Below are 13445 nucleotides of genomic sequence, written 5' to 3' on the forward strand. Positions count from 1 at the left end.
TTCATTTTCATTGAGCGAGGCCACACATGTCTAGTCAGCATGTGACCACCTGTATGTAAATAACATACTTGCAGTTTCATGACCTCTCACGCTCACTGCTGGCACCAGACAATCCTGATAGCGTGCAATGTGAGAATTCAGAAGTCTGCAGTCACATAGAGTGACACATAGGGGTACTTTGCACACTACGACATCGCAGGTACGATGTTGGTAGGGTCAAATTGAAAGTGACGCACATCCGGCATCGCAGGCGACATCATAGTGTGTAAAGCCTAGATGATACGATTAACGAGCGCAAAAGCGTCGTAATCGTATCATCGGGGTAGCGTCGGCGAAATCCATAATTACGCTGTCGCGATGGTCCGATGTTGTTCCTCGCTCCAGCAGCAGCATACATCGCTGTGTGTGAAGCCGCATGAGCGAGGAACATCTCCTACCGGTGTCACCGCGGCTCCCGTAGGATATGCGGAAGGGAAAAGGTGAGCGGGATGTTTACATCCCGCTCATCTCCGCCCCTCTGCTCCTATTGGCCGCCTGCCATGTGACGTTGCAGTGACCCGCCCCCTTAATAAGGAGGCGGGTTGCCGGCCAGAGTGAAGTCCCAGGACAGGTGATTCCATGTGAAGCTGCCGTAGTGATAATGTTCGCTACGGCAGCTATCACAAGGATATCGCAGCTGCGACGGGGGCGGGGACTATCGCGCTCAGCATTGCAGCATCGGCTCGCGATGTCGCAGCGTGCAAAGTACCCCATAGAGTGACTGCAGATTTTTATCTCAAACCTGGAAAAGATCTTTATTTATAAAATTAAGCACTGTAGCCCAATCATAACAGCATGTAATATACTCCATGTCACAATTCAGCTCTGCTTCTGTTTCCAGCAGTCACCACATGGCCTGTCCACTCATATGTGATTTTCATACTTGCATGAGACAATTAGCTTTTCTTCCTATGTTTCTCTTTATACATCGAGAGAATTATTAAGAACAGCTCGTCATCACGTGATTAAGTGTGCAAATCACATATAAAAAATTTGTCACATGAGGGGGGGGGCGCCAAATTGAGTTCTTGCCCCAGGTGCCGGAAAGCCTAGATACACCTCTGCATTGACTGTAATTATTAAGGGGGTGGGTCGTGCGGCGTCACTGCGACGTCACACGGCAGGCGGCCAATAGGAGCGGAGGGGCGGAGATAAGCGGGATGTAAACATCCCGCCCACCTCCTTCCTTCTGCATAGCCAACGGGAGCCGTGGTGACGCAGGTAGGAGATGTTCCTCGCTCCTGCGACTTCACACACAGTGATGTGTGCTGCCACAGGAGCGAGGAACAACATCGGACCGTCGCATCAGCGTAATTATGGATTTCGCCGACGCTGCACCGATGATAAGATTACGACGATTTTGCACTCGTTAATTGTATCATCTAGGATTTACACACTACGATGTCGAGAGCAACACAGGAAGTGCGTCACTTTCGACATGACCCCACCGACATCGCACCTGCGATGTCGTAGTGTGCAAAGTACCCCTAAGTGTTCATATCTCTGCCACCATTTGCTGAGGTACCAAGATCCTTTAGTGCTATCCCTGGTGGCTACCTTCTAGTACAAGCCTATCTTCCCCACCTGTGGATTATTGAAGTCTCAGCAGCCATTTAAGTACACTTCTCTAGAGTAGAGATCGGTTCCTTGGTCCAGTGCATCCACTCCCCATTCTCATGTGAGCATTACACTTTTTCGGTAGCTAAATAGGAAAGCAAAAAGGAGGGGAGCCAGCACTGCTTATGAGTGGCATGCAACAATGAGAAAATAAAAAGTGTAATATTCACAAATTCATTCCTATTGTAACAATTCAATGACATTTAAATAGGAAAGAGTTCTTTACAGTAAGAGCAGTCAGACTGTGGAATGCACTGCTGCAAGAAGTAATAAAGGCCGACAACATAATAACATTGAAAATGATCTAGATGCTTTTCTGACAAATTATATTGTGGGTATACATAATCTATTAATACATAATGTATAACTGGTGGAGAAAAGTTGAACATAATAGACCTGGGTCTTTTTTCAAACCTATCGAATTATAAAACCCAATATGAGCAAATGTTGGACTTGGTGAACTTCTTTTCAAAAATATCAACTTTGCAAACGATTTAACATTTATGTCATTGTATATTAGGCAGATCCATTTGATTCCTTCATGGTACCATAAAAGTCCCACATCACTCTAAGATACTAATCTGTGCAAATACACATAATATTCAAAGAGTATGAATTACAGACACTTTCTGTTATCTAAAATGATGTAAGAATGATCACGTTTGGAAATACATTTGTGGTTTTCCTCCTTTCTAAATTCCATCATTATCAGTGCAACTTACCAAAATTAAAAGTTTGTTAAGCAGTTCTGTGTCGTATTCACAGGCACCTATTTCCAAGTAAGGGGGACGTTTTACACTTTATCTTATGCCATTTATGGTATTTCCTTAAGCAAAATCATTTAAAATGACAGAATTTTGCTTGAAAGTCACAAATTGCATCTAACTGCTAATGATGAAGAAGATCCAACTTTGTCTGATTGTGCTTGCACTATGTGCCTTTGGAGCCTATAGTTTCCCTACCACATCTATTCGATGCACGCTTATTGAAGACGGAATGAATTCGCTTTCAAGACACAATATTTCAAGTACTACACTAAAGGTAATAATTCTTTTTTGCTTGATTTTATATTGTTTGAATCCAAAGCATGTTTTACTGCTGAAAATGTATATGTTATCTAGTGGATTATTTATATTAGTAAGATCATTTGTATGATAATTGTATTATTTTTATGTAAATTAATATTTTATTTCCTTTTTGTGTTTTTTTCATATTTAGGGAATTCAAACTCCAACTGACGACTTGTGTACTGTAAGTTAAACTATATTTTACCACATTCTGTTCTTTGTTTTACTTTTGTACATTTGTATTTGAGAGTTATAATTGCTTATATTTATATGATTGCTTATATTTAAGTACAATAATTAGGGACACATACAATGAAGTACATTTTCTCAACCTCAGCTAGAGCGCTCCTGCTCATATTTGATTGACATCTTGAACCAGCGGCATTGTTGTTCTGCTGCCAGAACTGTCCTCTTTCTGATGATGCAAGCATAAGCAATTAAGCATCTTTGCCTTTGCACCATTGGAGAACAACAGTGACCCTGAAGCTGGCCGGATCCATCTATCTCCTCTACTTCAGAGCAGTGCTTACAAGCTTGAAAAGAGCTTGAATATGATGCTTTCCTAGGTGACCGACCACCGCTAATAGAATGCAGTAGTGGCCAGTAACCTAAGCAACAAGCAGTAAACAATACATTTAAGCATCTCTCCATTCTTGTGAATGGTGCATATTTTTTTGTCATATACCAGGTTCCTATATATGAACCTGGCTCAGGACATGAGCCTGCATCATACCCGGCAGATGTTGCCTGTTCTGATTTACTAGCAGCAAGAGAACAATGACATTTAAAGCGTGTGATCTGTGGAGTGAATCGTTCCAACCACAAATTGCTTTCCAGCAATATGAATCTTGTAAGAACAAAACCTAGAAGAAACATTTGCGAAATTGCAGGGATTTTAGCAATTTTACTGCAGTGTCATCATTTTACAGCATATTGTAAAGTGAATAATATTCAAATCTACAACTTGTCCCACAAAATTCAAACACTCATAAGTCTTTGTCTGTCCCCCTAAATTCATGTCTCTTGAGCGAATGGGAGAAAAAAAAAAAAAAGGAAAATTGCTCTATCGGGAAGGGGTTAATAAGAAGTAAATTGTAAAATGACTTGGTCTTCTAAGGACGTGACACTTTAACCATTTATAATGATGAGAATAACCCTTTACCTGTGTTTCTCTATTTCGTGCCTCCGTCACATAACAGGTAAGATTGTCATTAACCATAAAAGACTGTAGGTCAAATACTCCCGAAACTGGAGGGGAAACCATACGTTCTAGTGAACAGGCATCAGCATGGTATACAATAGTTAGATGCACATTTTATAGAATATGAAAACAAGTGTGTAAAGGATGTTTACATTTATTTACAAAAAAAACTCAAATAATGGAGGGCAGCACTCAGTTATTTATGCCACATTTTGCATTAAAAAAAAATCAAGTCTCCCTCATACTATACTTGAAAAAGGGGCAATTATATAATTGGTGCAGCTGCACATGGGCCCAAGAGGTAGGGGGTCCATTCCCACCTCAAGTAACTGATCAGAATTATGCATTATGATGAGATACTTGACATTAAAGACCCATTTACTGTTCTTCTGTCTGTGTACGCCAGTATCTTGGAAGATGCCATTTTTGGACCAACACCCTTATGATGATTGAGGCCTGAAAGATATTAAGTGACAGCAAAGTGCCCAAATAAATGGGTGCAGCATTTCTGCCTTTGTTGCCTTTCTTTACTATTCACAGTTTGACACTTGATATATTAGAGAACAGGGAAAATTTTTTTGTTCCAAACACAAAAGTCAAAAGAGTCACAAACGGGCAGGTTGCACTTGGTTCTTGTTATTAGATTGGAAGTGTCTCTCTGTCAAACTTTTAGATGCTCCCCAAACAATATTTTCAGTAGCAGAGGCACAAGATAGGGCAGTTCAATTGCTAAGACTAATACCACATTTCCATGGCATGATCTTGGCCATTAAAGGACTGCAGATCAGCTCCATGCAAGATGGCTGACCTAAAACCTATGTACATGGAACTATCAATAATATAATCATTCTCTGTGCATAGAATATCATGCTATTGGCAGCACATCACCTACATACACAAGGCAATCGAGTGTTCTCCTTCCTTATTTGTTGGGTATTTGCTATTTGGGGCTACAGCTGTGAACAAGAACTTTTAGAGCTCTCCAATGATTGTCCCATCTAAATGGAGTCCTTCAGAGTTCAGTTTAATGAGGTATCTATTGCTGTAAGCTACAGATGAAAACATATCAAAAGTGTGTACCTTTAAGAATAACTGATTAGCTTAATGGAAGTGTATTTAATAATAAAAATATCATTGTATCTCCCCTTAGTTATAATTTGTTTTGTCCATGGTTCTGCTAATGATGGCACACTGTCAGCAGAGAGATATATAGTTTTTCTTTTCATGTGATTTATTTTTTTTTATTTTATTTTTCTTCCAGAACTTAAAATGTGTTGAGGTATATCATGATGGACTTGTAGCGCTGAATAAGACTAGCCTGCATAGACTGACAAAAATTCTAAGACAGACCTTACATCACAAGGTGAGTCTATGTCTCATGTCTTTATATCACATGTCAGGGTGATAGAAGCAATAATTCATGTACTCTAAGTACTCTAGTAACTTCCAGCTTGGGGGCACGTACAATACACAATTAGGGTTAATGCTCATTTCACTATAATCCTGCATTCTAAACAGACTGACAATCAATCAATGAATAAGCAAAACAATTGTTCATTGGGTGAAATGATCTTTTGGTTTTCCCAAATTGTTCTAGGAGGCTCATTATTCTTAATAAACAGGACCCACTCTACTGAGAATAACAGCAGCCTATGTGCACTGAATGACCTATTACACCGGGCTTCTGTCATGATGTGTGTTGTTGATCTGATTAGGAGGATGAAAGGGAAAAAACGATCTGTCACTGAAGAATCACTGATTCAGGGAAGGTGAGTTGGTGATTTTTTATTTGTCAACGTGTTTCTGAGAATCAATCTCCTTCACAGGACAAAAAAATCATATGTCTATTATTTCGTCCTGATGAAGGAGATTGATTCTCAGAATTGCATTGACAAATAAAAAAATCACCAATTCACCATCCTTGGATCAGTGGTTCTTCATCGGCAGCGCATTTTTTCCCTTTCATCCTCCCACTCATCATCTTCTTCAGGGGAACTGCAGCAGCTGTTTACAAACCTTAATAGTAGTTGTAACTCTCAAGTACTCAAGGTGAACCTTGCAGCCTACACTAATGAACCTTCCTGTTTTTTCCGGGAAAGTCCATATTTGTGCTCCTTGTCTTTCCAGTTGTTTATTAACCGTGATGTGTGTTGTGACATCATAACATGTGTCGCCTAAGGCTTAGTCATTGTCTCAGTTGACTTGAGTGCTGCTGTTGTGACTTCCGATGATTACTCAGTACTAGAAACACCGTCATCAAATGAAAATATTTTCAGGATATGGAGCTCCCTTGTGTTCAGCCTCTACAGAGATAAATGGGCTTACTAAATCTTATAGAGCAGTGTGATCCCCACGTAACTGATGTTTTTCACATTTCAGTCATAGGACATTGATAAGGACTTCTCATTCCTTTATGAATTATCTTCATTTATACTAATAAACAGTTTTTGTCTAGTTTCAGATAATCTTATTTCTATTTCTGCCCCAAACTCTGCTTATGTATTAAAATCTACCAATGTGGAGCTATCGATGATAATTCTAGAACTGTCAGGCTATGTTCACACATTGCATTTTTTTCTGCAACCAAAACCAGTTTTCTTAGCAGTAAAAAATCTGCTTCCAAAAAACAAGTTTTGCTGCTTCTTTACTGCATTTTTACTGTATTTATTGCTATGTTTTTGGTGTAGATTATATTGTCATCTGTGTACAGTACAGGTTTTAGTAAAGTTAGATTCATTCATTAAAATTGAAGCAATTTTGCAGCACTTTTGCACTTACTCATTGCATTCTATGGTGAAAAAATGCTGTAAAAACATGCAAAGAAGTAACAGGCTGTGTTTTAAAAAAAAATTCAGCAGTTTTCCATTTCAGTTAGGAAAAAAAACAATAGGGTATGAGATATATGGGATCTCATAGGTTTTGCTGGTACTGTAAAAAGCAGCTTATAATTTGCATTCAAAAAATGCTGCAAAAATGCAAGATGTGAACACAGCCTAATGGTGCTAGAACTGTGATAAACCTTATAAGGAGTAAACCATGGCATTATAAATCAGTAGCGTTTCCTTTTAAAACATATATTAGTAAAAGCATCCTCCCGTTTATTCTTTCGCCAATCCTCACTTTTCCTTTTATAAAATGTGGAAATCTGATGATGAATATAAGTTAGGATTAATATTATATATGTTTCTTTGTTTCAGGGTGAATGTGAAACTGAAGAAAGTAACCTTAAAACATTTTTTAACAAACTGAATATGTTTCTCGAAAATCTCGGTAGAAGCTGCAAATGATTGCAAGCTGTCAAAACAGAAGATGATTGTGGCTCCACCAAAGAGTAAAATTTTAATAGGAGTCATATTGTGAAAAATGTCTGGGGCGTAACATACCTTCATGTTTATCTTGAAGCATATGGTGCTCCATATGCATCAAGAATTTGGACGTTATTTAAGATTAATGGACTTTACAAACTTTACTTGACCCATCACTACAGGTGGTTTTAATTGAAAAACAGACAGCTTTTTAATTTATTTAATTTATTATGGCCTTGTATTATTATTATTATTATTATTATTATTATTATTATTATTAATTATTATTATTTAATTATTATTATATCTCTAACTTGTAAACTGGCAAGTTATAGCAAGACATTATGGAATTTGTGATTTTGAATAAATATTATAACTACTCACTACTTTACAAATATAACAGAGCTGAGTGTTTTATTTGTCCCAATACATTGAGATTTCATTATATTATTAGTATTAGAAGGACTACATGTAACTCCAGTAAGATTTGACTTAAAGGGGTATTCAATTCAAATGTATTTTATTAGAGAATTTTTCTGAAAAGATTAGTTTCATTTAGACAACTATTGTGCATTTAGCTAAAAGGCATATGGATTTCGCCTGGCGAGACAGCAGGGCAACCAGAATTCACCTCTAAATAGGAACAATTCAGCATAGTATTAATAGGTTGTCTAAATTAGTAAATGTGTCCCATGTAGAGTTGAGCGAGTACCTAACTATTCGTACTCGCTATACTCATAACGAGTACTGTTTAATACTTGCGAATGCATTCCGAAATGTCTGTACAATGCAAGTCAATGGAGAATACTCGCAATGTAAGGAGTAACCCGAATTCCGCACTCTTTGCCACTCGCACGAATAGTATGGTATTTGGGTTACTCGTTACTTTGCGAGTTTTCCCCATTGACTTGCATTGCACATGCTATTCAGAATTGAATAGGCGAGAATTAGACAGTACTCGTTATGAGTAGATTGAGTGCGAATAGTTAGGTACTCGCTCAACTCTAGTCCCATGCAATGCTTGCAGTGGCTTCAAAATCAAGAACATAGTGAATTTAGGCAGGCTTTAACATTGATTGACGTCCATGCCAATCCCTCAATCCATATCTCATTTTATCTTTCATTTGTCTCCTTGAACCAGTAAAGCTTTTGGGACTGATTTATTAAGATTGGCTTTACATACTCCAGTCTAAATGAATGGCTTGCTGCAGTATGATGCATCAAATTCATTAAGAGGTGCACACCACTTGGTGAATCCTGTGTGGTGTGTGCTACTGTGCACACCACAGGAATGTCAGAGACAGGCATAAGAACAGCCGGAACTATTGATGAATTTGACGTGAGTAGAGTCATGACCCATGCGGTGTCAGCTCCTCCACAGCTCCTGCTTCGAACCGTTATGAAAATGCTAGAAGTTGCTAAATTTTGGTGCAATGCCACTTTTCTGGAGAAAACACTTTTATTAATCACCCCCTATGGGTCTAATAATTCCATCATACCTATACACAGTATGTATATATGTGTGCGTGTGTACACACACATTTATGCACATCTATAGATTTGAATTTAAATAATCATATAAGAACACCAAAACCTTGTATGCTGTCTGCTGAGCTACAGGATTGAATCATTTTTTATTAGAATTTATTAAATTATATCTATTTTTAGTTTTCTTATTGAAAGTTTTGTCACTGAAAAATTGGAATACTTTGCAATTAAAAATATAATGAATAAGTTCATGTAAAGTTTGCTCATCATTTCTTTATTATTAAATGGAAGATTTAAATAATTACATATCCTCACACTAAACCACAGCCACCTTACCCTTACACACTTTGTTATACAGTTATAGATTGTGACTCAATATGAAAGTAAAAAGGCAGATAAAATGGAAGGATCAGTCCTAAATTTACTGGCGTACTTAATAACTGCTGGTAATAAAAAAAAAATCACACAAAATGAGCATTTGTTGCTAAAAATTGAACCAGTAAAGTAGTGTTTATAATATTTTTAATGGTTGCTTACAAAGGTAAAACCTATTTTATACACAGTTAACATAGTTAGAATATATGTCTCAAGATGTGCTGTCTGGCATTAAAAAAAATCCTCTTTTTTTTACTAAAGAGAGCATCACTTTAGTCTATGAGCTTTGTCGAATACTGCAGCTCATATTCATTTAAATAAATGTGGCTGAAATGCCATATTATCATTTAGTATCACAGCAATTGGCCTCTTCTAAGGATTGGCGTGTCTGTAGGCAGTTGTGTGTGTTCAATATCAACAGAATGAAGAGTCAGAACCTCAAATAATCTTAAGGGGGGTTTAAGGGGCACCCGTCCCTGTCGTTTGTGCGTCACGGGCAAATCGCTGCCCGTGGCGCACAAAATCGTTAGGAGCCGTCACACGTACTTACCGGCCTAGCGACGTCGCTGTTGCTGGCGAACTGCCTCCTTTCTAAGGGGGCAGTTCGTGCGGCGTCACAGTGGCATCACTAAGCGGCCGCTCAATAGAAGCGGAGGGGCAGAGATGAGCGGCCGTAACATCCCGCCCACCTCCTTCCTTCCTCATTGCCGGCGGCCGCAGGTAAGCTGTAGTTCGTCGTTCCCGAGGTGTCACATGTAGCGATGTGTGCTGCCTCTGGAACGACGAACAACCTCCGTCCTGCAACAAACAACGATTTTTTTGAACGACGTGTTAACGATCAACGATAAGGGGAGTATTTTTGATCGTTAACAGCCGTTCGTTGGTGTCACACGCAACGACGTCGCTAACAATGCCGGATATGCGTCACGGAATCCGTGACCCCGGCGATATATCGTTAGATACGTCGTTGTGTGTAACGGGGCCTTTAGTCCAATGACATACTGCAATGCTGAGTAAATGTACCTCCGTGTTTGATTCTACTTGTATTAATTTACCAATGTCCTTTACCAAGTATCAAGTATGTTATATCAGTACGTATTAACTCTCTCAGAACATTTAGTAGGAAAAATAATAGACCTTTGAAGAGTCTGGAGATATATTGGGCTCAAACTAAACTTTTTACAAATTAGAGATTCTAAACTCTCTATTTTGCTCCTGTAGACTGATGCAAAGTGGTAGTTGAGGGGAAGGGATTTACACTGGACACTGGCATACTATATGAAATACCTGGTCATGGCTGGGCAGCATAATGTCACTGACGTTAGCTGGCCAGGACGAGATGGCTACTCACATGCACATGGAGACCAACAGTTCACTTTAAACCACACTCTCCTTCACAATTTTAAGTTGTAGAATGCGGGCACGTATCTTCCAGCACAATACAGTTTTACTCTGCATTAACAGGCACAGTTCAATTTCCCTCTGAATTGCATCTGATCTAACTGGGCAGTGAGTCCCAGTGTAGCCCAGTCCATCGTTACAGCACACACGGTGGCAGTCACTTTTCTTGTCTGCAGTTCCATGTCTAGTCTCCTTAGAGGTCCCATATTGACCGGAGTAAAGCCTTGTGCTCACGGATGTCTAATAGAAAACCATTCGATTGGTAGACTATGTTCACAAGCCAGTAGAGGTTAACCCAGTAATTTGAGTTAAGGTGACTAGCCACTAGAGTCCTGCACCAGTAGAAGTCACCCAGTATCTTGATGGTTTAAGGGGCACGGCTGCTAGGGTTCCAAACTCCGGCTACTGTAGTCTGGGGCAACTCTGTTTGAGGATTTGACCCAGATTAGTGTGTGTCTTATATTTGCCTGCTGTATTAGTGCCCGAGAATGGTCCCAAAATCTTTATCTCTCCTGAGCTGACAGTAACAGCTGCATAGAAGTACACGCTGTCACTCTCAGATCAGGAGTGTCACCATCTATCATTGTGGTGAACAGGTACTGGCTAATTAAGTAAATGTATATTAACTCTTTTCCTCACCTAGAATTCTACCCACCGCTCTGAACCGTCCACAAGCCCTGACACTCTATGCCTTCTGTGCTGTATCACAGTACCAGGATCACATAGCAATCCCAGGTGGCTCTCCTGAACTGAGAGTGACAGCTGCATAACATACACGCTGTCACTCTCAGCTCAGGAGAGTTGCCGATGATTTAAGGGAGCATGTGCATGGCTAATTAAGTAAATTGATATTCAGCATCCTCTCCCGTAATCCTGACCACGGCTCTGAGTCTTGCATGGTCACTCGCACTCTTCCTACTGTATTACTGGTACAGTCAGCCCGAAGATCGCATTGCAATTGATTCTTAACTAGTGGGTAGAAACTGTGGCATATCTAGAACCCGTTCGGACCCCGAATGCAAAATTTAGACCTGAGGCCCCCTTCCTGCATGTTAGTCAGCTGTATGGGCCCTTTAGTGTTCCAAATCCTATAAAGACATTCGAGTTGACCCCCTCCCCCTTTATTATGAAATAATGTTGCCTTTCCTGTACTAATGTTCCCCATCCTGGGCCCCTTCTTGGAAATTATGTCCCCATTGTAGTAAATATATCCCCCTTTTAGGTAAATATTTCCCTCATCCTGATTTATATGTCCCTCATCCTGTTATATATGTCCCCCATCCTTTTTATATATGTCCCCCATCGTAGGCACCTATCCTGGTAATTATGTCCCACATCTGATAAATATGTCCCCTATCCTGGTATATATGTCCCCCATCCTGGGCCCAAACCTGGTAAATATGTCCCCCATTATGGTAATTATAACCCCATCTTGGTATATATCCCCATCCTGACACATGTCTCCCATATAGGCCCCATCATGGTATGTCATTTATCCTGATATATACAGTGAGGAAAATAAGTATTTGATACAGTGCCGATTTTGCAAGTTTCCTACCTACAAAAAAATGGAAAGGTCAGTAATTTTTATCGTAGGTACCTACCCGTGGAGGGCGACGACACCTTGCTGCCCCACTCCATCACCCTGGGTACTCCCAACCGCAGTGGCGGTACTCCTTCCTTACCGTACACCACGGGTGGTATCACAAACTATACCTCCCCTGTAAATAACTTCCCACCCTTTACATTTAGAAGTGGCGCCAAGCCCCCGGGTCCGGAGACTCTCGAGTCACAAGTCATCACACGGATCTGAGCGGTTCGATCCGCTGCAGGTGCAGCACACTATCTAATAGAGTAGAGGTGATAGATTGGCCCACACAGTCCCCAAACCTCAACCCAATCAAACACTTGTGGGTAGAGTTGAATAGAAAGCTGTATGTGCACTCAAGTGAGGTGACCAGTATGCACCAACATTTGGACCGTGTATAAGAGACCCGGGATCATATTTTGGTTGAGACTTGTTTGAATCCAATTGAGAGCATTCCCAAAAGGAATCGAGCAGTGTTGAAAGTCAGTGGAGATTTACAAAATGCTAACAAAAAAATAAAAATTACAATTTAGATTTTCAGGGGCATAACAGTAACAATGCAGTGACATGGCAAAAATCTGCATAATAATCATATGATAAATGGTTGCAAGTCAAATTTATGTATGAGATAGCCAACATGATTGTCTATAAGATTAAGGTAGTCCCACATTCAAAGCTGTAGTGGATGGTGATATATGGAGCCTGAAATTCAAAAGTTGAAAACATTGTTACCCTTTTTCTTGTCACTCCATATGTCCACCGCCTTAGTCAATATGTCCCCTATCCTAGTAATGTGTATATGTGTCTCCCATCCTCGTATATATATGCCCCCGGTCTAGTATATATGTTCCCCATCCTGGTATATATGTCCTTATCCTGGGCCCTTCATGGTATCCTGGGCACAATTCATGAGTAAGACCACAAGGTTGAAACGCGTAGGATGATTCTCCACATTCACCCTCTCTGTGTTCCTGTGTTCTTCTAGGTGTGTTCACATATTTTACTGGACTTAATAAAATTAAAAGTTTTTACTACTCTACTCTTCTCCTTCACAAGCGATGCTGGATTTTTTCTCTTTTGATTGTTAATGGTATGTATGTGCCCCATTCTGGGCCCATTCTGGTATGTATGTCCCCATCCTGATATAAATGTCCCTCGTCCTGGTAAATATGTCCCCCATCCTGGTATACATGTCCCCCCTTTTTAATGAGTCCTTTCTTTCAGATGGGTTAGAGACAGATTAAGAACACCACATTCGAAACGCGTCCTCTTGTGGGCCTATGTCGACCCTGTTATGGACTTTTTAGCATGTTTGGCTTATTTGTCCAATTACTTTTGACCTCCTAAAATGTGGAGTGTTTGTA

The 13445-nt window shown here is 39.9% G+C and overlaps 1 long non-coding RNA gene across 1 annotated transcript; it reads left to right on the top strand.

Annotated features, from left to right (window-relative positions):
• The first annotated feature begins 2557 nt into the window (after nt 1–2557).
• On the top strand, nt 2558–5205 carry LOC142301296 (uncharacterized). Its single transcript, XR_012752744.1, has 3 exons — nt 2558–2697; nt 2875–2907; nt 5186–5205. It is a non-coding gene; the product is annotated as an uncharacterized LOC142301296 (long non-coding RNA).
• The last annotated feature ends 8240 nt before the right edge of the window (nt 5206–13445 follow it).

Source organism: Anomaloglossus baeobatrachus, chromosome 4, assembly GCF_048569485.1.
Source record: "Anomaloglossus baeobatrachus isolate aAnoBae1 chromosome 4, aAnoBae1.hap1, whole genome shotgun sequence".
Classification (NCBI taxonomy): domain Eukaryota; kingdom Metazoa; phylum Chordata; class Amphibia; order Anura; family Aromobatidae; genus Anomaloglossus; species Anomaloglossus baeobatrachus.